At 44.1% G+C, this 24,938-nt stretch overlaps 1 protein-coding gene across 1 annotated transcript in view; it reads right to left on the reverse strand.

Moving 5' to 3' along the window:
- Pla2g4e (phospholipase A2 group IVE) overlaps nucleotides 1-24,938 on the reverse strand; it is a 67,967-nt gene that overhangs the window by 29,647 nt on the left and 13,382 nt on the right. The gene's annotated exons all lie outside the window — the stretch shown is intronic.

Raw genomic sequence — 24,938 nt, forward strand, 5'->3', positions numbered from 1 at the left:
CCAGTACCCCTGGGTGACTTCCCCCACCATGCCTTCCTGTCCCCCAGCCCACTTGCATTACAATAGCCTCCATGCTGTTTTGTCGTTGTTTGATTAGTATCTGTCTTTTCTCAGGTTCTGAAAGCTCCTAGATCCTAGAACCCTGTCTGGGTTTTCATCTTTGTGGCTCTAGTACTTGCAATATGTTGATATATAGAAGGTGCTCAATAAATGTTTGTTAGATGGGTGAATGAATGAACAAATATTCTGGCCCCAAACACACAAGGAACAGTATAGCAAGGAAGTCCTGATGTGTTTCCATGCTCCTTCATTGAATAACTTCTTATTCCCACCCCACACAGAGAAAAATTTCCCTTGCTTAGGACAAAACTTAGTTAGGAGGATGCACGGTGTAACTGGGAGGGATGATAGACTGACAATTCCAGACACCTCCTGGGAATCCCCAGGCTAGCTGCCCACCACCATCCTGATGCTTCGCTCTAGTTCAGAGTATTTGCATCTCCTTTTCCCCTCAGCCCCCCACCACCACTCAGAGCATCTTCCCACAAATCTTTCTGGTCATTGTATCTCTTCCTCCCAGTAAATAACTGTCTCTTTCTTCTTTGCCGTGTCTTACCATTAACACTTGTGTTTTGTTATGGCAAAACTGTCTTGGATGTGGCAAAAGTTCAAGTAATCCTTGATTTGATGACAGATGTCTGCCAGATGCCTCTGTAGGTATCACTAAGCCCAGGGGCCTGCTTCAGACCAATGACTGTGGGTGTAGACACACCCTGAGCCCTGCTCATTTGGAGTTGATGTGTCTCCTATTCCACTCCTCTTTTCCTGATCATTTTCAGGGAGTTCTGCCATCATCTCAAGCCATAAGCCAGTAATGGTGGCAAAGGGTGTGGCTCCCTAGTCCTGCCCACCTCCATCCCCAGCTGTCTTTGCCCTCTGTGAATGACACAACAGCCTCTGGTCCACTTTTGTCCTCAGGCTCTGTTACTTTCTGCTTCTTAGATGCCCTGAAACCACCTCTGCCAGCTTCACTGGTTTCTCTTTATCCTGTAACTGCAAAATGTCCTTGAATAATTTTTTTCTGCCTACAAAACCACAGTTTTCCTCTCCCTTCAGTCCTCCTCTGCCTATGACTCCCTGCCCCAGGTTTCAAGACCGTGTTTATTAAGCTTCTATAGTGGGGAGCTTCCAGAGCTCAGGGCCACATGCTCTCACCGACACAATTCCCTGCTTCTGTTGCACTTGGGGTGTCCCCTCCAATTGTTTCTCTGCAAGAATGAATCATTTTCTCAGTCCTTGACTTCCAGGTATTATTTTTGAGTACCCACTGTGGGTCAGGCCCTGCGTTAGAGGCTGAGAGGCTGAGAGTGAAGGACAAGGACAGCAGGTGCTTGAGCAGGTCAAGTTGGCCATAGGCTCCTGCTGCCAAGGCTTGTGATCTTCTTGGTTCCAGAATCCTCCCCACAGTCCATCATGTTTCTGGACTTGGGAAGACTCTTTTGGTCTCCCAAGGCTTGAGGCTGCTAAGGCGAGGTGTTTTCTTCCTCACCTGGCTCTGAACCAGCATACCAAGGAAGCTTCCTGCTTGTTCCCTCAGGTCCCAGTTCTTTGCAGTTCATGCATTTCCTGCTTGAACCTCAGACTTGAATTTCCCTAGAGTTTTATCCAGGCTAAGACCAGTGTCTCCTACTCTCCACTTCAGAGCCCACAGCAAACACCCCTGAATCCTGACTCTTCCAGCCTACCAATGTCTGCTTGTAGAGGGCCCTGTACTAGAACCCATGGCTTATCACCCAGCATATACTCTTCTGTGCAGCTAGAACCACATTGTGCCTGTCTTAGAGGATGCAATTCTCTCTCCTTAAATAGTATTGAGGTTTGTGGGAAAAACAAAGTTTGAAGAAAACAAGTGTTCCCAACCAGGTATGGTAGTGCACACCTATAATCCCAGCTACTCAGGAGGCCACTTGCAGGAGGATTGCAAATTCAAGTCCAACCTAGGCAAATTACTGAGACCCTGACTTAAATAAAAAAATAAAAGGGGCTAGAGATGTAGCTCAGTGGTAAAGTGCCCATGGGGTCAGTCCCCAGTACTCCTCGATACGCACACATGCAGAGTTCCCATAGCCATACCACTCAGAGACAATCAGCAGTATTACTTTGCTGTCTGTCCTTCCATCAGCAGTATTACTTTGCTGTCTGTCCTTCCAAACTTTTCTGGGGCTTAATTCTTAGGTTTCAGTGCTGGAGATTGAACCCAGGGCCTTACACATGCTAAGCAAGTGCTCTGCTCTGCGCTACATCCCCAGCCCTCTGGTGCTTAATTCTAACCAGCAACAAGAGAATGATGATTCTGGGAAAGCCAAGTTATTTAGATCCTGACGTAGACATGTAATTTCAGGGTCTCTTCCTCTCCTTGCCTCTCCCCAACAGCTACTTCAAAACAAAAAGTCAAATTGACAGTCACACATAAGTCCAAGGATTCCTCTTGTGAATTAACTCTGAAATATTGACTATTCATGAAGAATAACCTGCTCTATCAGCTTTCTGTTATGAGCATCCTGACTTGAGCCAAAGCTCACTCACACTGCCTCTCTTCTTGTTCTGGAAACACACGAGCTCTCTGAGTACTGTGGGCTCCTCATTTCTCACTCCCTCCTGGGCAGAGTGGGTCCTGGTCTGGCTTGGTGAGGAGGCAGGAGTTGACTTGCAGCAGGAGTGTGGTCCTGGCAAGTCTGATCCCATCGGCTGCTTTTTCAGAGGGCACCTGGAGTCCCGGTGGGAAGCTGCAAAGGTCTCACCCCAGCAGGGTTAGTCCTTGACATTGCAGGACTCTGAACACAAGGCCCCCCGTCCTTTCAACCATCACAGCCCTTCTCCTGCAACCAGGAGGGGCTGCTGGTGGCCCAACCTGGCTCCTTGTCTGTTCTAGGGGAGAAAGAGAATCCACCACTTCTCTAGGGACCTCACCCAAAGTCTCCTGCCTTCCAGGAAACATTCTTGTCTATTATCTGCCAATGAAGTCAACCATTTCGTCCTACTCTAACTCTGCAACAATAATAGTGATGTAAGTGGCCATCTGTTGAGGGTCTACCACGTGCCACATGCCGTGCACTTATTCTGTGTAGACAATCTTGCCCAATCCTTACAATCACCCTGTAGAGCAGTTCTGACTAGCCTCACTTTACAGATGGAGAATCTGGGTCTAAGTCCTTTGACATAGAGCTAGAATCAGAGGAACTTCGACTTTGAATACAACTCTAACCCTCAAGGCTGTGTTCAGGACCACTGCTATACTCTCACCTTACTGAAAGTGGTCCTTGGTGATCACAAAGCAGATTCTGCTTGTGTTCATCTCCTCTCCTTGGTCTTCTTCTCTCAGAACCAATTTTTCTAACAGACTACTATTTACCATGAATCCTCCCCAAAGCCCCCAAATAACCCCCAAACTTGGAAGTCCATCTACTGGCTGTGTTTTAACTAACATTTCTATTGATGTGTTCCATGAACATTCCCTTTTGGTGAACATCTAGAGCACATCACAACTATCAGAGTCCTTAGAGAAGTTACCATTTTTTAGTAGGCACAGAGGACTCCTCAGTGGTCTCCTTGCCCCTCGGATCACACCTTCTAGTTCAGGAATTTTCAGGAGAGACCCAATTTCAAAATACTCCAAAAAGTGCCCTTACTTTTCGCCAGCTACAGATAGAGCCTACAAAGAGTTTGAGAGACACTGCAGAGGGACCATGGTAGTATGCAAGGACTATGGGACTTGAGTCTGGGTCCAAGTGAATTCCAGGAACTGGGCCTATGTAAAATGACCTTGGATTGAAAAGAATGTTTGTTCCTGATAAAACAACTCAACAGGATTGGTGTTTGAGGTGACCAAAAATTCATGGCCCCAGAGGTAATTGATCTATAGTAGTAAGATGCAAAAACATACAGCCTGGTGTCTATGAATATGCAGATGGAAACCAGAAACCAGTGGAAAACAAGGTTATGGAGTCATTTGTGGTGTAGTAAAACTTTAGGGATTGTATAAGTCCATCCCAGAAAGAGAATTGAGTATCAAGGTGAAAGTAAAACTTTTTAATAATAAACATGGTCAGGCACCAGGCTACTGAGCTGCAGCTTTGGGTTAGGGACGGACAAAATCCTCAGTACACAGGGCATGGGGAAGACCCTGGGATGAGGAGCAGGGAACACCAGGGGCTTGGAGGTCAAGGCAGGGACTATTTAGCAAGCAGCAGAGAGGTTGTATTCAGCCACTTGAACTGGTACACTGTGCCAGGAAAGACAGGCCTTAGTTTCTGGAAGCCACATGGGAGAGAGAACGACACTTCCCAGACTATAGATACATCCAACCCCAGCCTTCTTCCTGGTCTTGACCTCTAAGGTTGATCTTGCCAGGACTCTACTTCCCCTTAAGACCTAGTCAGGACGAGGGACCTTGCTAGCTCATACGGAAAGGAGCTGAATCTCAGGATTGGTTATTACATTCCAACACGGCCCCTTCCCGCCCTAATTTTATAGATATGACTTTTGGTGGGGGTGGAGAACAAAATGTATTACCCTCCCCTGGAGGCCCAACCCTCTAGCTAGCCTCCTAAGATGGTGTTATTATCCCTGTTTCATGGAGGAAAAGCCTGAGGTTAGAGAGATTATATCTCACACAGACTCACACTGTCTACAGGTGGTTGAGCCAGGACCCAGAACCCAAGTGCACGTCTATCTGCCTTTCTGGTACACTTTCCATTTATCTGGAGGTTGGGTCTCACGATGCATGAGCAACACTGGCCAAGAACCTGTGCCAGGTCATATATTGGGCTAGTGATTGGCAGAGGCTGGAATAAAACCTCAGCCTTAAATTGGAGCTCTCTCTATACCCAAGGGTCCAGCTGTTACCACAAATCAGTCAAAAGAATATTTAGTTACAGATGGTCTTCTAGGTAGAGGTGAGGATGAGGGAGGGACTGATCACCAGGATTCAGATGTGGTGGGTGTGAGGCCCATCAGGCAAGGCATCTCCTCACAGACCATCCTATACGGTCTGGGTGCCTGGAGAAGGGAAGACAGCTACCTTCCCCAGGACGTCTCAGGGCAGGCTTGGCAGGTGATGCCACCTCCTCCTCCCTGGAGAGCTGGGTGTAGCCATTGTTTCCCTGTAACACTGGGCCAGAGCTCAGCCCAACCTGGGGATAATTTCTAGGATACATGGGCTCTCCCCAATAGGATGGGTACCTTTGGGACCTCAGAACAGATTGTAGACAGTCTGAGCAACATTTTAGACTAGAGGTCACCCCAGAGAAGCCAGATGGCTGTTTTTCCCCCTCTGGGGAACTCTGGGCACACCCCTGGAGGGAATGTCCATCCTGGTCAGGGCAGTAGCTCCAGTCACCATGCAGCATGGAGCTCCCCTCCTTGGGCTCCTTGGAGACTGAACAGAGTCTCCATCTCCCACTCTAAAGGAACAAAAACTCTTTCAGAGCATCATTCATCTTCAATGATTCAGTGTGGGCAGGGTGAGGGGCTTTGGGAGAGTGAAGAAGAAGCTGCTGCTTTGAGAGTTAGCTAATAATCCTGCCCATGTGGTGTCTGTGGTAAACTTGGAAACTGAAGTCATCTCCTTGTTGCCCAGACAGGAAATCCAGTACAGAGTTGGTCTCAGGTGCTAGCAACCTGATCCATTTGCCCAGAGGTCTTTCTGGGAGACTGTGGATTTGGCTGGACTCAGAAGCCCTGACTGTAAACCAGGTGGGCAACTTTATGACTGATGGCAACAGACTGGTGATGCCACAAACTCTCACCACAATGACACCACACCACACACTCACACTGCAAAGTTTAGGATGTCCACTGGGTTAATATCCACTTGCTACCAGGACAGGCCAAATGTGGATTCTACCTGGCAGTACTGTCTACCCTGGTGCTGACCTGGCCCCTGAGGATGGCCCCGAGCCACTGCATGTAGCCTTGTAGGGTTTGTGGATACTCTTGCCTGGGCCATCCATCCAGAAGCCCAACTGGGCCAAACCTTTTCCCTCAGGGGCTAGAGAGAGGCTCTAAGTCAAGGTCTCTAAAGAGTATAATGGCCTCTACTCCTCCCTGGGGCCTGTCTCCTCTTCTCAGCCCCCAGCCCCAGCCCCTCATTCCATGGCCATGCCTCCCTGGCCCTCAGCCACCAGCCCCATCCCCCTAGCACTGCACCCTCACCTTTAAGGCACAGGGGGCCAAGTGCCTGTCATCTTCTGCTTGGCACGGGTCTGGCAGAGAGTGGGGGACCCAGGCAGGTACCTGCCTCTGTGGCATCTCGATGGCTCTCCAGCTGGGTGGCAAGATCAGGAATTTATATTCTGACTCAGAGCTCCACCCCACCAGATGCCTCTTGGCAGTGGCTGGGATTGGCTGAGGAGTGGTTAAGTGGGGGGGGTGGGGACAGATAGGGTGCCTGCCTGGTCCTGGGTCCCTCAGTGCTAAAGAAACCACAGTTTTTAGATCTTAGAAATTCAGGGACCATCAGGGGCTTTGGATGTTGGGCTCAGCTGTTGGCAGCCAAAGCTACTTAGAATGACCAGTCTGTCTAAGGTATAGGCAATGCAAAAAGGAGGCGGCTGGACCTTCTTGACTTTAGGATTGGTCCAGCCATGACTTGGGCAATCCTTATCTCTCCAGATCATGGTGGTCTTGTTTCAAAGATACCCCTCTGGGGGGATGGCATCCTCCCTTCTAACTCCACTTCAGTGCCAGGGCTTGGTGCCCCAGGAACTGTGGGCAGGGACCTCATGAAAGGCAGGGACCAGATCAGGGTCCCTAGATTAGAGGGTAAAGAAAGAAGATAGTTGCCTGAAGACTTGTTGAATAGAGGGTCAGAGGCAGTGCCCCTTCCCTACCTCCTGGGGGGTCAGGTGCAGAGGGTGTGCCCAGCCCCTTTGGTCTCAGGCAACTTGGAGGATGCACCTGCCCCACCCGGATGATTCTTATCTCTGGCCTGGTGATTGGCTCACTCTGGCCTGACAAGGGCGGCTTCACCTGCTCAACTGCTGGCTGTGTAAATGGGAGTTTCTGTCCGAACTCTTGCCTGAGGTCCCACAACCGGCTTTTCTGGCCCATAGATAGGAATGATTTTTAAGGAACTCAGGGTGAGATCTGAACACAGGGAAGAATGGGTCCAAATGCCAGGATGGGACCCAGTCAGTGGTATCTGGAAGACTTTTCATGTGCCTGGCCCTCCAGAGAGAGGATGGGGCGTTGGGCCTGCTGACCTGGAAGCTTCCCTCCTGTCCTGCCATTTACTCACTGCCAAGGACACAAGTGCAGCACCCACATTCCTCAGCAGATTCCACAAATTCACTCTCATTTGTGCACATAATGAGCACTTACTGCATATGTGCTACTAAGAGAGGAAAACTCAGCCTTCAAGTTGCTGAAGTCCAGCTGGGGAGTGAGATGCTGAAGTCTTGGGCTCCCTGTGATAATTAGGAGGTATCATAGGAGGATCAATTGTAGTTTACAGAATCTGTAAAGATTTGTAGTTTACAGAATTCTCTCTCTGTCTGGAGAGCACAGAAGATAGAAAACGGATTCCAGTTGGGGAGGGAAAGAGGGAATCCAAGAAGCTTTCCTAGAGGAGGTGACATCTGAACTGGGCCCTAGAGGATGGGTATGATTTCAACTAATGATACGGGGGGGGGGGGGAGGCATCCCAGGAGGAAGGAATAGCATGAGCAAGGGCAAGGAGACCAGAAAGCAGGATATGCAAATGACCCAGTGTTTGAGTAGTGAGTTGTGTGGGAGGAGATATGTGGGGTAGACAGTGAGACATGGAGTAGTGGAAGTTGGGCAGAGAGAAAGCAGGGTTTGTGAAGGAATAAATCTAGAAAGATAGAAAAATCTAGTCACACCTCTCCAAGGCCATGCTTTAAATTTGGACCTATTCTCTAGGCCATGAGAATCACTGATGGTTTCTGAGCAGGAGAGTGTTATGATCAAAGCTCAATTTTAAGAAGAAAAGGCTGATTGATGTTGAGACAGGGGCTCAGTTAGGAGGTGAGGTGGCAACCATGTAGGGGAAACAGGGCGGGAGGCTAGGAAATGAAGGGGGAGATGGAGGCCAGAACAATAGGAGATGAACCCCGGAATTGTTTGGCCGCCTGACCCATAGCACTACACTGTCCTGCAAATGATGGGGTCCCACTGGCCCCCCATTCCCTCCACTCCTCCAACCTTCCCTCTAGTCAGGTCCAGGCCAAGCCCTAAACTCTAAAACTTTCCTCTTCTCGTGGAAGGAGCCCAGGCAAAGCCATCAATCCCACCCCATCCAGTCTAGTCACTGCATAGAAACCTAGGTTTCCAACCCTGTATGTTCTCACTGTCCATCTCAACAGCATGGTTTCATTTACTCATTTTATGGGGATTAAATCAAATTGAATAGAAGGCTAAGGGGAGATGGGGTGGAAAGTTCTTCCTCCACACCCTTCCTAGTGCCTCCAACTGAGGTGGAGCCCATGCAACCTCTCACTGAATGGACCAATCTACCAGTTAGCATTCGCTGCCTGCCTACCTCTGTGCTGACTGCTCAGGCAGGCTCTGGAAGGCAACGAGGAGGAGGTTATCCTCTAGGGAGGAGAGAGGCAGGGGCTGAATTAAATGATCGATTGCCCAGCATGGACTCCAGTGGCACAGGGGGAAGCTGAGGACTCTGGGGAAGGTAGAAGTGGCTTGGGGAGATGAGTAAGGAGCACCAAGCAAAGAGGGAATGTCACCACAACAGAGTGACAGTGAGGGCTGCACAAACCCCTGCTCCTATCCAGCATGTCTCCAGATGAGCAAAAGGTGGAGGCTGACCTAGCACCCTGAGTATGCAATGGCTGTTCCAAGTCAGGTCCCCCAGCTGCCCCTTCCCAGGAGTGACTTCTATGTGGAAATTCTGATGCCACTCTGCAAACAGATGAAGGGTTTGAACTCTTTTCCATCCCATACCCCTCCTCCCCATGAGCAGGGGCTAAACTGAGGCAATGGTCTCCAACTGTGTCTCCAGGGACTGTTACCCAGCCTCCACTCTTGGGGACGCCAGGGAGTTGTCTTTCTTCAGCAGCTTCTAGGCCTCAGGTGACCCCACACTGGAAAGCACAGCTGACACCACTACCCTCTGTGCCAGTGAGGATGATTCTCACCTTTCTTCCTCAAGAGGCCTCAGGGATCTGGGAAAGACCCTGCCATTTAAAGAAACTTAACATGTGATAAAGCTGGCACAAATCAATGGAAAAAGAACAAACTGTTTAACAGATAATGTATCCCCACTTAATGTCATCTAAAAAGATGGGCCATCAGTGGCATTTACACATGAAAATTAGAACTAAAAAGTTGGTAGAAGATAATAATAATGTAAGAGGATATGTTTATGATCTGTGAATAGAGGAGGATGTGGCTTTGTTTGGTTTGGTGCTGGGAATTGAACACAGGGCCTCATGTGTACTAAACACATTCAGCCACTGAGCTACACTTCCAGCTCTGAGAGAATTTCCTAAATAACATTTTGAAATCATGAATTATAAGGCAAAAATTTTCTAAATTTGATTACATAAGAATTAAGAATTTCTGTCCATTGAAACATTGTAAAGTTAATAGATAACTGACAGAATATATTTGCAATGCATTTGCAAACCATGAAAGGATTAAAATCCAGTGCATACAAAGAATTCTTAGAGAATTCACAAGAAATGATGGACTAAAGATTTGTTTCTGCCACTTACAGGAGGGAAGGGCGAAGAAACTGAAAGGCTAAGACACTTCATAGAAGAAGAAATACAATTGATCAACAAATATATAAAAAAGTGTTCAACATCTCTAGCAATTAGAGAAATGCAAATCAAAACTACTCTAGATTTCATCTCACTCCTGTCAGAATGGCAATCATCAAGAATATAGGCAACAATAAAGATTGGCGAGGATGCAGTGAAAAAGGTACACTCATACATTGCTGTGGGACTGCAAATTGGTGCAACCACTATGGAAAGCAGTATGGAGATTCCTTGGAAAACTGGGGATGGAACCACCATTTGACCCAGCTATCCCACTCCTTATTTTATACCCTAAGGACTTAAAATCAGCATACTATAGTGACACAACCACATCAATGTTTATAGCAGCTCAATTCATAATAGCTAGACCATGGAACCAATCTCAGTGTCCCTCAATAGATGAAAGGATGAAGAAAATGTGGTATATATACTCAATGGAATATTACTCAGCTTTAAAGAAAAGTAAAATTATGGCATTTGCCAGTAAATGGTTGGAGTTGGAGAACATCTTGCTAAGCAAAATAAGGCAATCTCACAAAACCAAAGGCTGAATGTTTTCTCTAATATGTGGGTGCTAATTCACAATAAGGTGGGGGGCATTAGGGAAGAATAGTTTTACCTTAGATTAGGTAAAGGGAAGTGATGGGAGGGGAGAGGAGGAGATGTGGGGATAGGAAAGATAGTAGAACGAAACAGACATTATTACTGTATGCATATTTGTGACTACATGACCAATATTATTCTATAGCATGTACACTCAGAAAAATGAGAAATTATATCCCATCTATGTATGATATATAAAAGTGCATAAATGCATTCTACTGCCATCTATAACTAATTAAAACCAATTAAAAAAATTTAAAAAGCTAATGGGAATTGCAGGAAATGCTCAGAATCACGGGGCTCTGCACTACAAATCAAGAGGAAAACAATAGATTGCTTAACTGCTGGCATGGGCAAAAGGGACTTTCTCTGTGGAGTAAAATAAGTCAGTATCTTCATTTAATGATATATAAAAAGATCAGTTAGCAGGTTGCAGTGGCACACACATTTAATCCCTGTGACTAAGGAAGCTGAAACAGGAGGATCACAAGTTCAAGGCCAGTCTCAGTAACCTAGCAAGACCCTATCTCAAAATAAAAGAAAAATAAGGGCTGAGGGTATAGCTCAGTGGTAAAAGTGCCCCTGGGTTCCATTTATAGTGCCCCTCAAAAGCTATAAAAAGGACCAACACAGGCAAAACCCAAGGAAACGCATTAAAACACTGAGATTTCACTATAGATGTTAATTGGAAAACAATGAGAAAGTTGGATAATGACAAATGTTGGTGGGGTGTGGGGACAGAGGCACCATCATGCTCCTCTGTGGAAGAGTTGACATCACAGTCAATTTGTCATCACTTAGTTAAAGTAAGAATGCTCATACTGTAATTCTGGTTCAGGTATATATATCCCAGGGGAAGTCTCTTAAAGTTCATAGAAAGGTGTGCATGAGAGTATTTACTCCACATCACCTCTGATTTCAGAAATTTGAAAGTAAATTGTGTGTCCCTCAGAGGACGAGGTGAAGGGAACACAGGCTGGAGTATGACACAGTGGTTCAAAGCAACAAATTAGATGTACAACAGTGGCACGAATGGATCTGGACAACTCAGTGTTGAGAGGAAAAAGGAGACTGTGGAAACGATCAAATGCATGACAAAAACGAAAATGTGGTTATAGAACACATCCATATAAAATACAAATTGAATACACCCAAACAGTAGCCTTTCCTCAGGGAATGAATGGTGAAGGCTGTGTGATATAGAGAAAGAGCATTCAATCAAGGAATCTATAGTGGGCTCATGTTGCTAACCAGCCATGTCCTGAAGCATAGATTGACTCAGGCCCATGACCTCTGGTGAAATTTTGCTTCTGCCATTTTTTCCCAGTTGTTACTGCCACTTCTCTGGTCCAAGCCACTATCTTCACTCATCTCAACTCCTCCATTAGCCTAATGAGTCTGCCTGATTCCCCCCCATCTGCCTTCCTATAAGCCATTCTCTTTGTAAGAGCTGATCTACACATATAAACCAGATTATGTACCTGCCCTGATAAACACCTGGCCACAGCTTCTGGACACTCCGATGTCTTGCCATGGCCCTGCCTAGTCTTGTGTGGTCTGCCTGCTCAGATTCATTTCATTACTCCCAGATTCCCAGCTCCAGAGACCCTCCACGCTCTAATTGTGCCACGTTCTTTTCCATGTCAGGGATTCTGTGCTCACAGTTCCCTGGCTGGAAGCCCTTGCCCCCAACTCCCTGCATAGCCAGCCCTTTCTCATCCGTTATGGCTCTACTCAAATATCATTTTCTCTAGCAGCCTTCTTGACCACATACACTATATGACATGTGGATCTCTACTCACCTACTTGCTTTCAAGTCACTCTGGTTATTAGTTTAATTTAGTGTGCCATAGCTTGAATGGTCTTGTTTATTTATCTTTTTTTGCCTCTCTCCACCAGACCACAACCCTCTCCAGGACATGGACATTGCTTATCTTTTTCATCAGTGGGAAACACCTAACGCTCGTGAGTAAAGGGGTGGTAAAACTCACTGTGGCACAGTCCCTCACCGGGGTTTCATCCAGATGTCAACAAGAGCACAGTGGCTCACATTTATTCAATGTTTACAAAGTGACTGGGATCGTTCTGAGGATTTTATATTACCTGTGAAGTAATATTATTATCTCACTTTAAAGAAGAAGAATTGAGACACAGAGAGGATAAGTAATTTGTTTTGCTCAAGGTCACAGTGGCAATGACAGAGCTGTGACACAAGTCAGTCTGGCCCCAGAACTTCTGGCTTTAACCATCTCTCAGGAGATGCCCAGATACCCTGTAGAAAGCTCCTATCCTGGACAACTGACATTCTGTGTTGTGGTTTTTAAAGGCTCCTATGTTTTAATTTTTTTAAATAAACATATAACGACTGAAATAATCCCTCTGGAGTAGTGGGAGATTTAAATATATTAATCATTAATGTTAACATGTTGAGTTGTCTCAGAACTTCTGGTTAATAAATGAGATGTGACTCTATCTCATGTTGATAAGATACAAAATAAGTACAAATATGGTAAGAAAGAACCCTCACCCCATTGAGGGTAAGGTTGACATTCTTAATGTCATCCATGCACCTGGCTCATGAATGTGTGTTGTCCTTTATTTTTATAACAAAGTGTTAAAGGCCAGCTCAGTGCCCTGCATTCTCAAAGCACCTGTGTCCACAGCTTACCATTTCTCAATCTCATGAAGTCTCTGCTATTAAAACCTGTGGCCTCTGATTTCAACTACATTATAGGCTGTACTTTTCTGCTCCTGACTCTCTTGCTCACATAGCTAGACTGCCAAGAGCCTTTTATACATCAAGTTTACTTTTTTTCCATAGTGAGGAAAACATGTTCCTTGTATCAACATTGACCCAGCATGGTTTAGTGGTAGAGTCTAGGTTCTATTATATATTGGCTGTGTGAATTGGGTAAGTTTATCCCTCGAAGCCTGAGTGTCTCCATCAAATATTTCCTGCCTCATAAAGTGATTCTGAAGACTAACTGAGATAAAGTACTGAGCACGTGGCTGATCCTCAGTGATGAATTGAGACATCATCCCTGCCCTAAGGATCTCAGCCCAACCTGGGTAAGACGGGAAATCTGTACAAGTGTTCTCAGGATAATTGTGTCACATATAGGGAAAGAGATTAAAATAGACTGCTCAAAGAGTGTGACCACTCAGAGCTGGAAAGATGGGAAGAGGGTGTATGCCGGAGGAAGACCTTGAACTTGCCCTTGAAGGAACAATAGGGACCTGGTTAAAGAATAGGAGGGGAAAGGGCACTTTTGTCATGCAGGGCAGCATCAACAAAGGAATGAAGGTTTGGAAAGGTGACTGAAGAGAATCTTGGACACTGAACGAAAGAATTATGAACTTTCTTATGTTGGCAAGAAAGGAGTAGGATTTGCTCTTTCTAAAATGCTCAAGGAAGGTATTTGAGCCTTTTAGAAAGAGCAAGCCCTACTCCTCCAGGAGGACAGGTGACCATCAGCACTGTGTGGTCTGAGTAAGCTGGAAGGTAGGCGTGCCTTCTGCACCAGCCAGGGTGGCCCCACGGGGCAAGCTGTGGCCTGCAATAGGCCCCTAGACAAACGCCTCTCCCTCTTTACTTATGGAAAAAGGCCTCTGAGTCTAGTGCTCTCTAAATACAGCTGGCTTCCAGAGCAGGGTGGACTTTGCCTTGGATTCTTAGCTGTGTCTCTGGGCCAGAGGGGATAAGGTTCAGGAAGGATATCTGCATGTCCCTGGTGGAGGATAGGAATCTAGAGCAGGGCCTGTGTCCAAGGGATATAGTGGGAGGCTGGGTTTGTAGGCGTCATTCACTTACTTTGCCTCTGGCATCTCCTGCCAGCCTAACAGAGTTGGCTCCATCTGTGCTTAGGTTGCTGCAAAGTCCTTTGGAGTCAATCCTTCCCCTTCTCCTGTTGGCCCCACGTAATCACTCATCTAACCTATCACTGCAGATTAGACGTGTGTGTATCTTCTAGTTTCACATAAATAGAGTCATGTAATGTTTGCGCTTGTGGTTGGCTTCTTTTTTGAAGCATAAGGCTTTCAAGATTCATCCAAGTGATTGTGTGTATCAAGAGTTCACTCTTTTTCACTACTATGTAATATTTCATTGTAAAATTACAATTTGCTTATGCATCAGTTGAGGGCAAAGTCACTTCCAATGTTTAGCAATTAAGCTACTATAAACATATACAAGTTTTTATGTAATATACGTTTTCAGTTCTTTGGACTAAGTTCCTATGAGTGAAATGGCTAATCTGACTGACTTTTTTATAGTTATGCCATGTATGGACTCATCTGACAATTCTAGCCCTCTCTCCTTTCCATTCTCCCTCTGTTGTCTCATTTTCCATTCTTCCTTTTCTGCATCCCCCTCTTTCTCCTGTTTGATTCCCTCTTCCTTCTCTATCCCATACACCTCTCCTGACAAGTCCTGGTTTTTCCCAAAGAGATCTCATCAAGCACCTCCCACTACCAAGACTCTAGCCAGTCTCCTAACGTCAGCTCCTCAGTCAGGACTCCTCCCAGATCCCACAGGGAGAAGGCTGGGCAGACCTTCTACCAAGTTCTGCTCTGGGGTAATTTGGTAGGGCTGGGTTTGTCTTGGCTCCACTGAATTAAGGACTGTGTCAGATGGTTGCTATCTACCCCATTCACTGGTAGTTGTTTCTTTTCTTTTCTTTTCTTTTTTTTTTTTTTTTTTGCAGTTACAGAAGGACAGAATGCCTTTATTTTATTTGTTTATTTTTATGTGGTGCTGAGGATGGAACCCAGTGCCTCACACAAGCTAGGCAAGTGCTCTGCCACTGAGTTACAGCCCCAGCCCAGTGTGCTGTGTCTTTTGATTGAATTTGGTTCTAACCAAGTTCCAGCAGAGGAAAATAATTCCCCACTGGTACAATTTGGTCCAAGTCCCTGAGCCAATGTTCTGTGGTCACTTCCTGAGAGCCATTCCCCACCATCTTGCATGGTAGGGCAATGGGAACAGGGCAATAGTCCTGGGAGGACCCGGGGGCATGATGTGCCTTCATATCAAGTGCAGAGTCTGACAGGTGGAGGAGGACAGAGGCAAACCACGGTCCCTGCTGCTTTTGAGGCCAGTGTCCACTTGTGTTTAGGAAGGCCATCTGGTGGGCTGGGCAGAGCCCTGGTCTGGGAGTAGGAGTCATGGGCTGTAGTTGCAGCTTTGCCTTGTGATATGAAACAAATGGCTCCCTGTTTTTGGGCCTTTCTTGGACCGAGTCAATTAGAGCCCCAGGGACCTGGCCTCTGTGTATTTTCATCATTTCAGGTGAGTCCAAGCCATGGCCGTGATTCAGACCCTCAACCTAGAGGGCCTCAGAGCCCTTTATTGCTGCTAACTTCTAGAATTGGACTTGTCCCTTGCTGTCCAGTGAGGCCTCACCATGCTTGGGCATCAACATAGAATGAGAGTAAGATGGGAATTGAAGGGATTCTTCTGAATAAGGTTGATAAAGACACCAAACTATAAAAACTGTTTGAATCATGAAAGGAGGAACAGCCAAGGATATAGTCAAGAAAGAACTTAAAGTCACTAAAAATGGCTAATATTTAATAGTGTGCACTAAGATCTTATGGGCACATGAAACAAAAAAACTTGTGGTCTGGCCAGGCGCGCTGAAGCCTGCCTGTAATTCCATGGGTTCGGAGGCTGAGACAGGAGGATTGTGCGTTCAAAGCCAACCTCAGCATCAGCGAGGAGTTAAGCAACTCAGTGAGACCCTGTGTCTAAATAAAATACAAAATAGGGTTGAGGATGTGGCTCAGTAGTTGAGTGTCCTTAGCCCGGGTACCCCTTCCAAACAAACAAACAACAACAACAAAACCTATGATCTGTCCTCAGCAGGGCCCAGGGCTAGCAACTCCTTCAACCCCCACCCACAATATGTGTGTGTGTGTGTGTGTACATTTGTTGTGTATGTCAGAATGTGGGTGTTGGTACGTATTGTGTCCGCATATGAGTGTGAGCTTTGCATGTTGTGAGTATATATCTGAGAATAGGAAGAATAGAATGAAATGAAGGGAAAAGAGCACTTTTGTCATGCCGGGCAGCATCAACAAAGAAAAGAAAATTTGGAAAGGAGATTAAGAGACTCTTGGACACTTGAGTGAAAGAACCATGATCTGTCTGATGTTGGCAGTGGGAATTGTGGAAGGTTTTTGAGTTGAAATCGGAGTTTCTCCTCTTCTGCTGGTAGGTAGGGTCTGTGTCAGCTCCAGGCCTCTGCAACTGAGAAAGCCTATTGTCTGTTAGCAGCTAATCAAGGCAGAGGATGCCTGCTGGAGAGCCCACTGAGGGTCGCAGCCAGCAAAGCCCAGTTCTTTTTCACTACCATTGAGTGGCGTGTTGCAGCTCTTAATGGCATGCTGTGCCCTCCAGTGTTGTAGCAGACAGACCCCAGAAGCTCACCGACAACTTCTTTCCAGGTTCTTATTTCTTAAAATTCACAGATGTAGAAGAAGGAGTGCAAACGAGTAGGATTTATTCATGTGGGAAGAAAAGAGAGCTCTCACAGGGCAAGAAGGCACCCAACAGGATAGAAATAGGAAAAGAAGAAGTCAAACTATCTGTTTGCCAATGACATGATCCTACATCTAGAAGACCCAAAAACTCCACCAGATGACTTCTAGAGCTTTTAAATGAGTTCTGAAAAGTAACAGGATACAAAATCAACACCCATAAATCAATCGCTCTCCTGTACTCCAACAGTAATTCAGCCAAGAAAGAAATCAGAAAAATTATTCCATTCACAATAACCTCAAAAAAATTGAAGAATTAATCTAACCAAGGTGATAAAAGAGCTCTACAATGAAAGTTAGAGAATACTAAAGAAAGAAATTGAAGAAAACCTTAGAAGAAGGAAAGACATTCCATGTTCTTGAATAGGCAGAATTAATTTTGCTAAATGGTCATACTACAAAGGGCTGGGGTTGTGGCTCAGTAGTAGAGCACTTGCCTTGAATGTGTGAGGCACTGAGTTTGATTCTCAGCACCACATATAAATAAAAATTAAAGGTCCATCAACAACTAAAATGAATAAAATAAATAAAAATTTTTAAAAATTGTTATACTACTAAAAGCAATATACAGATTCAATGTAATCCCCATTAAAATATCAATGACATTCTTTATAGAATTTGAAAAACAAATTCTTAAATTCATTTGGAAGAATAAAAACCTAAGAATAACTAAAGCAATACAAAGCAAGAAAACCAAAGCAGGAGGCATCACAATACCTGATCTGAAATTATACTACAGAGCTGTAGAACAAAAACAGCATGATATTGACATCAAAATAGACATGAAGACCAATGGAACAGAATAAAAAACACAGAGACAAATCCACATTCCTACAGCCATCTGGCACTTGACAAAGGTGCCAAAAAAATATTTTAGAGAAAAGAAAGTCCTTTTAACAAATGGTGCTGGGAAAATTGAATAGCAACATGTAGAAAAGTGGATCTAGATTCTTATCTCTCACCTGCATAAAACTCAAATTAAAATGGATCCATTATTAGGAATTAGACCAGAAACTAAATAACTGCTAGTCAATACTACATCATATTGATGCTGGCACTGACTTTCTTAAAACACACATCTAATTGCAGTGATAAGAAGCAGATGAGGGAGGGTGGGAGGGAAAAAATGGGGGGGGGGAATTAGGGGATCATGAACTGAAATTGATTTCCATGCATGTATGAATTTGTCAGGATGAACCCAACTGCTATGTAGAACTATAAAGCTTTAATTTAAAAAAAAGTACATGGAGGAAGAAATAAATAGTACTTGAAACCATATGTGGACAGGACTTCCCTAGGGAGATAACATCTAAGCTCAAATCTCAAATTTACATACAAGCTGGTTTTGTAACCCAGTTACTTTAAACTTCCTTCTCCTCCTCCACAAAATAGCAATAATATCTACCTCATCTGGCTATAGTAAGAGTGATAGCCAGTATGAGCTTTGGGTTACACCCTTGAGTCAACCAGCCTGGATTGAAAAGGCAATTGAGTCACTGAATGTCTTTAGGAATGTTATTTTACACCAACATGTTGAATTCCTCATCATTAAAATGAAGATAACTGCTGGAACTAGACCAGAAACTTTACAACTCCTAGAAGAAAACATAGGGTCAACACTCCATCATAAAGGTGCTGGCACCAACTTCCTTAACAAGATCTCCAAAGTGCAAGAAATAAAACCAAGAATCAAAAAGTGGGATGCCATTAAAGTAAAAAGCTTCTGCACTGCAAAGGAAACAATTAAGAGCATGAAGCAGAAACCTACAGAATGGGAGAAAATCTTGGCCAGCTACTCCTCTGATAGGAGATTAATATCCAGAACACACAAAGAACTCAAAAAACTTCACACCAAAATACCAAATAACTCAATAAATGGGTGAAAGAACTAAACAAAAATTTCTCAAAGGAAGAAACACAAATGGCCAACAAATATCTGAAAAAAAATGTTCAATATCTCTAGCCATGAGGGAAATGCAAATCAAAACTACACTAAGATTTTATCTTACTCCATTCAGAATGGCAACGATCAAGAATACAAACAACAATAAATGCTGACGAGGTTGCGGGTGTGTGAAGGTACACTTGTACATTGTTGGTGGGACTGCAGACTAGTACAACCACTCTGGAAAGCAGTATCAAGATTCCTCAAACAATTAGGGATGGAACCACTATATGACCCAGCTATCCCACTCATTGGTATTTCCCCCAAACGTCTAAAACTGGCATACTATAGCAATATGGTCACCTCAATGTTGATAGCAGCACAATTCACAATAGCTAAATTATAAGACCAACCAGGTGCTTGTCAGTAGATGAATGTATTAAGAAATTGTGTTTTATATATATATATATATATATATATATATATATATATATATATATATATACAATGGAGTTCTACTCAGACATAAAGAAGAATGAAATTATGGTATTTGCCAGTAAGTGGATGGAAATGGAGAGTTCTTTAAAAAATTAGTTCTTTAAAAAATCATGTTATGGGCTGGGGTTGTGACTCAGCAACAGAGCACCTGCCTATCACATTGGAGGCCCTGGGTTTAATCCTCAGCACCACATAAAAATAAATAAATAAAATAAAGATACTAAAAAATTTTTAAAAATCGTGTTATGTGCATATATAAAAAATACCACAGGAAATTTCACCTTTATGTATAAGTAAAAAGAACCAATCAAATATAAGTAAATAGATGAGTGAAAGGAAGTCTAGCAGAATAGAGGAAGGAGAACCAGTGAGAGGAGGGAGGACATGAGGCAAATGGGGGGAACATGAACTGAAATCAAATTCTATGTATGAATTTGTCAGGATGAAGCCACTTACTATGTATAACTACAAACTTCTAAAAAAAAAAATAGAAAGTTGGGGCGGGGGGCAGATGGAGAAGGAACCCAACAGGGGCAGCTGCTTGAGTGTGCTAGTCCAGGGGTTTATCCAGCACTTGGGTTAACACTATTGGTCCCTATTTATGCTACTCAGCATTTGGAAAAGTACCATGGGTATCTGTTAGCCCTGCCATCCTACTGAGGTCTGCCCCACTTCTGTTTTCCTGCAGGCTCATCACAAGCGGAGTGTTGAGGTCATTGGATTGTGGATACTCAGGGTTCTCGGCCTTGGTGCTATGTGGAGACGGCTTCTGCACCAGGCCAGGGCCAGGTTGCTGTTGGTGGGTCAGGTTGACACACCCTGGATTGCCTTGGCCCTGGTCCCCCGTGCCACAGGCCCTCACAGGCATGGTGGGCTGGTACATTTGCTGACAATGCCCCAGCCCACCTGGGCTGCCATTCTTCTACTCCACTGCTGCTTCTCAGTGGGGATTAGTGGGCTGGCTGTGCAGCTGAGCAGTTGGGGAGTCATGTCAGTGTGTTATGTTTGTTGTGTGAATATATTGTGAGAGTGTGTGTATAACTGGAAAAGGGTCCTTGTATTCTTTCCTGAGGTGCAGACCTCTGGGAGAAATAAGCACCTGTGCTATCACTGAGGAATAAACTCCTGTTCCACCAAAAAGTCACAGCGGTCAGCTTGCGGAACTAGGAATGTGGCCCTGTAGGCCCATTTCTGTCTCCACAAGCCTCAGTCCAGCTTGCCCTGCAAGTCTCAGGATGAAAGGGATGAGTGTAATTCTTACAACTGGTCCAGGCAAAACACCCCGAGGAATTTTTAGTGATATGTAGTTGATTTTAATTTTCCAGTTAATTTCTACTGAGGAACTGTAGGAGTGGCTGAGTTGGCTCTTATGACACATAAAGTCCTTCAGAAAGGGACTCATCCCACCTGGCTGCCAGCCTCCATCCTGCCCTGCCCAGCCTCTTATCCATCTGGCTGCTGACTTCAGGGCCTGGGTGCAGTGAGCTAAGTGACTGAGCTTGAAAGGCAGAGATGCCAAGATGCACTGGTGGCAAAAGGCAGTGGGACAAAGGGCATCTTGGAGCAGGTGGGTGGGTGGTTGGGGCTGGTCCTTCCAGCTAACTGTGATCCAGATTGCTGTAATCCTAGGTGGGGCCAAAGATGAGGTGGGGGTACTAGGAGAGCCTCTGGTCTTCGAGGAGCAGGACAGGAAGAAGAGCCATCACCTGAAGGCTTCCTCTTGCCTCCAGGCAGTCTGTATAGCAACCTCTTGCTGCTAGCAGTTCCCCTCACTTCTCATGCAGGGGAACTGGCAGCACTGCAAGAATACCCTGACAAAGGACGAGGGACACTTCATGCCTCTGTGCAATCTGTTTGTAGGGATGAGGTGGGAGAGGGGAGTTGGAGTCCTCTTCTGCTGATGTTAAAATTTGGAGGGAAGGGCTCTGGGCTCCGAGAGGGCAGACCAGATCCCTTGTTATACCCTTGGCAATTGTTTGGGCAAACAATAACCAAACTCTGGAGAGTGACTAACAGTCCAATTTGCCTGGGACTGAAGGGTTCCCCAGGACTGTGGACTTTGGGTGCTAAAACCAGAGTCCCAGGTAAACAGGGAAGATTGGATATCCTAGTTCTAACTTTTCATGAAAGTACATTTTTTAAGCAGAGACATACCTGGTGTGCCATATTTGGGATACTCCTGATTATTTGAAGGAAAATAATTGTATTGTTTTCTGATTTTATTTTGAAAAATGGGACCAATATGTAGGTCAAATCTGAGATTAAAGGGTGATTGACTCCATGTGTTGGATCCAAGTATAGGGAAATATAACCTCCAGTATCTGTTTCCCTTTCTCTGATAAGAGGATACCCTTTTCTCTGGGGAAAGAAGTTGTCCTTCATAGGGAATCTTAGGGCCCCTCGTAGTCAGAATTTCCACAAGATCAGAGATGGGTTCCAGACAACTAACTCTCCTCCTCCTTCTCCACTTCTTTCTCTTTCTCTTCCTTCTTCTTCTCTTAAGGATTATATGAGAGTTCAGAGAGAAAGATCACTTCCTTTTCTCTAGAAGATGAACTCTAAGGAAGAGGTAAGCTTTGAGTTTCTGGTGGTCATCTCTGTCATCAAGTCATCATCTCAGGATTAAGAAGTTGAGAGATGGAGAGAAAAAGAGAAAGTTCCGAGAAACTTTGCCTGAAGCCTACCCAACTCTTGGACTTCCCGGATACATGAGATAATAAGGGCACATTGGATTTACTTCAGTTTATTTAAATTTGGCTTGTTTTACTCCACTACTTGTTCTCACAGAGAAACCTGACAACCACATGTGTGGCAGGTCTTCACTGCAGGTTTTGTGGTGGGGAGCAGAGCCGGGAAGGATGGCAGGAGTGGTGCCCTCTCTTGTGCCCTGAACTGAGTCCCTCATACTTTTAGATTAGGGAATACTCTCCTCTGGGTGGGGACACCTGGCTGTGCTTTCACCTTTAAGAGTTCTCTTTGGAAATAATGGGCAAGAATTCTCCCAAGTCTCTTCTCTCATCTGCCCCACTTCTCCCCCTCCCCATTTCAAGAATCTGCTCCAGGCTCTCACTTACCCCTCACTCTGGGAGTCCATACCCTCCTAGTCCACCCACCACTCATACCTGACTGTTTGTGACATCCCCAACATAGGGAAAACCTCTCCCAGTTGTGGAAGGACCAATCTGCAACTGAATCATCCATTACAACATCTGGTTAACTGGGATAGAGAAGGAGAGTTGCCTGCTCTCCCAGTCCAGAGCTTGGGGTGTGGGGTGGGGGGTGGGACAGGCAGCCGTCCTCTCCTAATGACGAAGGCTGAGTTGAGGGAAGGAAAAGCAGACAGGATGGGGCAGACCTAGGGGATAAAGCTTAGGAAGAGGCAGGTATCAGACCAGTCACAGGAGAGGCAAGTCACAACCTGTGTGAGTTGGGACAAGAATTCACAAAGACCTCATAAATATGTACAAGCACCATGTGTCAATTTAAAAAATATATCCATAAAATATAAAACAAAGCCAGGTGTGGTGGCACATTCCTGTAATTTCACCTACTTGGGAGACTAAAGTTTAAGGCTAGCCTGGGAAATCTAAAAAGACCCTGTATCAAAAATAAAATAAAAAAGGCTTGGGGATGTAGATCAGTGGTAGAATACTTACCTAACATGCATGAGGCCCTGGGTTCGATTCTCAGTACTGAGGGCAGAGGATATATATATATATCCTCTGTGGTCATCAATAGCTGCACGATTATTTATGCCCAAGTTATTCCATATATCTATATCTATCTATCTATCTTCCTAGAAAAACATATCTTCCCTGCTTATCTTCTAATCTGAATTCCTACTTTTAAAAAATATTAATCAGTATTTATGATATACAAAAAGCATACAGAATAATCAAGCAAACACCATGAATTCATTACCCAGCTTTAAACATATTGATAACAGTCAAAGCCCTGTGTGAGAGTGACTCTCTCTCAATCACTCCTTCATCTTTTCCTAGGGCTAGGCCCTAACCTGGATTCTTATCTATCATTGCATGTATTTTGTACCACTTTTTTGTTTGTTTGTTTATTTATTTTTTGTTTTATTTATTTATTTTTGCAGTGCTGGGATTGAACTTGAAGGTTTACTCATGCAAAGTAAGTGCTCTACCACTGAGTTGCCTCCCTAGCCTACCTGTGATTTTCTTTATTCTTTCTCTACATATGTATGTGTTCCTAAGCTATATTTGGTATTATTGTGCATCTTTTAAAACTACTCAGCTATAAATATGTTTTTCTCCATTCAACAGTATATTTGTAAGATTCACCTATGTTGATAAATATAAATCTAGTTTATTCATTTTCATAGCAGGGAACTATATCACAAGTATTTATCTAGTTTTCTGTGATGGACAATTAACTCATGTCTAAATTTTTGTTATTACTATATTTCATCAATTCAAAGACACATTTTTTTCCTATTTTAAAATCTCTGAAATAAAAAATACTTTAAAAAATAATGATGTATGTTTTAATTGTTAGTGTTTTCCTTTAGTCAGTGATGTCCCTTAGATTAAATGACAAACAGTACAAACAATGCTACTGGGAACTTTCTTATACATGTATGTTTATTTAGTGTGTATACTCTTGGAATGGGTTATGAGACATGTTATCACCAATTTTACTACATACTGTCAAACTATTGCCCAAAGTAGTTTTTCCTGATTTCATTCCCACCACTATGTAAGAGGGTTCCCTTGGGGTATTCCAAGGGTATCATATGACTTTTGCCAATTCAGTGGGTATCAGGTGGTATTTCATGATACCTTTAACATATATTTTCCTAATTATTAATGATCTTGGACTTGTCTTCAAGAGCTTTTACTTTCTCTAACCTGTATTTGTGGAACTCTTCTTTGACCCCTCCCTGCTCCAAGTCTCTTATCTTCCTTTACCATAATCAAATCTAATGATTCTCAATATTTATAAATAAACAGCAATGGTCATCAATAGCTGCACAATTATTTATGCCCAAGTTATTCCATTTTTTGGAACTCGCATCCAGGAAAAAAAAATGCTACATGGTTAAAAATGTTAATTGTATCTCAATTTTTCATAGTGAAGAACTGGAAATCACATAAATGCTAAATATTAGTATAGAAATATTAACAAATTATGACATTGCTGTGATTAAATTCTATGCAGTGTTGAAGAAAACTATAAAGAGAATGTATCAATACAGAAACATACTTTTTTGTTCTTTGTGGTACTGAACCCAGGGGTGCTCTACTATTGAGCTACATCCCCAGCCTTTTTTATTTTTTATTTTGAGACAGAATCTTGCTAAATTGCAAGGCTGACCCCGAACTTGCAATTTTTCTACCTCAATCTCCTGAGCCACTGGGATTACAGGAATGCTTTACCATGCCCAGCTCAGAAAAATACTTTTATTTGCTGTGTGATACTGGTGTAAAAATTAGCAGACTGGTCATGGAATAGAATGAATATCTCTAAACAGAACCAAATATATATAGTAATATATATGTGATATACATACACACTAGAATTTAGAATATAATGAAGATGCTGATTATAAACAAAAATCATTAATTTTATTACAAAGCTCAGAATCA

The sequence above is a fragment of the Urocitellus parryii genome, chromosome 6 (genome assembly GCF_045843805.1).
Source record: "Urocitellus parryii isolate mUroPar1 chromosome 6, mUroPar1.hap1, whole genome shotgun sequence".
NCBI lineage: Eukaryota > Metazoa > Chordata > Mammalia > Rodentia > Sciuridae > Urocitellus > Urocitellus parryii.